This window comes from Lutra lutra, chromosome X, assembly GCF_902655055.1.
Source record: "Lutra lutra chromosome X, mLutLut1.2, whole genome shotgun sequence".
In the NCBI taxonomy this organism is placed as follows: Eukaryota; Metazoa; Chordata; class Mammalia; order Carnivora; family Mustelidae; genus Lutra; species Lutra lutra.
In genome coordinates this window covers 46,549,484-46,552,556 of record NC_062296.1, presented here as the reverse complement: position 1 = coordinate 46,552,556, position 3,073 = coordinate 46,549,484, and the positions used below count along the sequence as shown (strand labels likewise).

Below are 3,073 nucleotides of genomic sequence, written 5' to 3'. Positions count from 1 at the left end.
AGAAGGCATTTGGGGGAAATTGGAAGGGGAGGTGAACCATGAGAGACTATGGACTCTGAAAAACAATCTGAGGGTTTTGAAGGGGCGGGGGGTGGAAGGTTGGGGGAACCAGGTGGTGGGTATTAGAGAGGGCATGGATTGCATCGAGCACTGGGTGTGGTGCAAAAACAATGAATACTGTTATGCTGAAAAAAAAAAAACACGAGATTTGACCTCACACCCATTGGAATGGCTAAAATTAATAAGTCAGGAAGAAAGAGATGTTAGCGAAAAGGTAGAGAAAGAAGAATCCCCTCACACTGTTGAAGGGAATACAAACTGGAGCATCCATTCTGTAAAACAATATGGAGGTTTCTCAAAAAGTTAAAAATAGAGCTACCCTATGACCCAGTCATTACACTGCTCAGTATTTATCCAAATGATACAGTGATTCAAAGGATCACATGCACCCCAATGTTTATAGCAACAATGTCCACAATAGCCAAACTATGGATACAACCCAGATATACATTGACAGATGAATGGATAAAGAAGATATGGTGTATACATTTATACAATGAAATATTACTCAGCCACCAAAAAGAATGAAATATTGCCATTTGCAATAAGACGGATGTAAATAGAGGGTATTATGCTAGGCAAAATAAGTCAGTCAGAGAAAGACAAATACCATATGAAATCACTCGTATGTGGAATTTAAGAAACAAAACAGATGAACATAGGGGAAGGAAAGGAAAACTAAAATATGAAGAAAAAAAACAGAGATGGAGGCAAACCATAAGAGACTGAGGGTTGTTAGAGGGGACATGGATGGCGGGATGGGGTAGCTGAATGATGAGTATTAAAGAAAGCATTTGATGTAATGAGCACTGGGTGTTATATGCAACTAATTAATCACTAAATTCTACCTCTGAAACTAATACTACAGTATGTGTTCATTAAATTGAGTTTAAATTTTAAAGAGTTTAAAAAATGTGACAATATCAACATAAGTGGTAATATATCTATAAAGGTGCAGTTTTATATACTATTTAACCTAATATGGAATTAATTCAAACTTTTCTGTAAAGTTAATATTTATAAGTTAGTAGTTAAAAGTTATGTTAAAAGTTAACTTTTATAAAGGTAAGCCTAGCACAGCCATGTTCCATGGTCCCAAGAAACATCTGAACCATATAGCAGGTCCAAAGCATGTATTGGATAAACTGACCACTGTGTTTGTCCCTCATCCATCTACTGGTCCCCATAAGCTGAGAGAATGTCTCTCTCTCTCTCATGATTTCTCCTAAGGAACAGATTTAAGTGTACCCTAACAAGATCAAGTAAAGATCTGTCTGCAGTATTTTATCAAGAGATTAATGGCAGGGTCAAACCTGATATAACCCACACTGGTGGTTTTATGAATGTTGTCAGCACTGACAAGACTAGGGAGAATTCCCACCTCATCTATGACATCAAGGGTCACTTTGCAGTTCATAATATTACACCTGAGGAGACAAAGTGTAAGTTGTGCAAAGTGAGAAAGATCTTTCTGGGGACAAAAGGAATCCCTGATCTGGTGACCAATTATGTTCATACCATCTGCTATCCTGATCCCCTCATCAAGGTTAATGACACTGTTCAGATTGATTTGAAGAGTGTAAAGATTACTGACTTGACCAGTTTTGACACTGGCAATCTCTGTAGGGTGATTAGAGACGCTGATCTGGGAAGAATAGGTGTGATCACCAACAGACACAATCTGGTTCTTCTAATGTAGTTCATATGAAAGGTGCCAATGGCAAGAGCTTTGCCATCTGGCTCTTAAACATTTTTGTTACTGGCAAAAGCAATAAATCATGGATTTTTCATCTCTATGGAAAGGATATCCACCTCATCATTGCTGAAAAGAGAGCAAAAAAAAAAAACTTATGGCCAAATGAAACAATGGTAAAATGGTCTCTAGGTGATATGATTGGAAGTCTTTATACTTAAAGATAATGCAGCTAACTGAACATAAAGAAGAAGAAGAAGAAGAAGAAGAAGAAGAAGAAGAAGAAGAAGAAGAAGAAGAAGAAGAAGAAGAAGGAGGAGGAGGAGGAGGAGGAGGAGGAGGAGGAGGAGGAGGAGGAGGAGGAGGAGGAGGAGAAAATGCAGCAAACAACACAAAAATAAAGTTGTTAGTTGTAATCCTTACAGTAAACAGGAAGAAAAAAGTTTAAGATATACAAAAAAGAAGAAGAAGGAGAAGAAAGAAAGAAAGAAAGAAAGAAAGAAAGAAAGAAAGAAAGAAAGAAGTAAGTAATAAAAATGTTACACAAGAAAAAAATCATAAAACAAGGTTATAATGAAAAATTGAAAAACATAAAATGTATGGCATATAAAAAACAAATAACAAATGGCAGATGTAAATCCTTACTTATCAGTAATTACTTTAAATTAAATGGATTAAAGACTCCAATTAAAAGTCAGAGATTGGTAGAATGTATGTTAAAAAAGGTTCAACTATATGATGTCTTTAAGAGTTACACCTTAGATCCAAAGATACAAATAGTTTGAAAAAGAAAGGATGGAAAATATATATCCATGCAAATAATATCAGAAAGAGATCTGGTGTTGCTATACTGATATCAGACAAAACAGACTTTAAGTTAAAAATTGTTATAAGATGAAGAAGGATATTATAGATCAGTAACAGTGTCAATCTATTAAGGAGATGCACCAATTATAAATTTATTTCCACCTAAAAACAGAACCACAAAATATATGAAGCAAAAACTGACAATTATAGGAACAGTTCTATAATAGTATGAAACTTTAATATCCTACTTTCAATAATGACTAGAACCGCTCAACCGAAGATAAATAATGAAATAAATGTTGTGAACAACACTACAGACCAACTTGGCCTAATAGACATATACAGAACACTCCACCTACCAACACTGAAATACATGTTTTCCTCAAGTACACATGGAATATTCTCCAGAATAGGCCATGTAAGGCTGCAAAAATAAGTCTCAAGGAATTTTAAAATACTAAAATTATACAAAATATCTTATCCAACCACAAGGGAATAAAACTAGAAATCAAT

At 35.0% G+C, this 3,073-nt stretch overlaps 1 pseudogene; it reads left to right on the top strand.

Annotated features, from left to right (window-relative positions):
• The first annotated feature begins 1,142 nt into the window (after window positions 1-1,142).
• Window positions 1,143-1,974, top strand: LOC125091471 (40S ribosomal protein S4-like; annotated as a pseudogene).
• The last annotated feature ends 1,099 nt before the right edge of the window (window positions 1,975-3,073 follow it).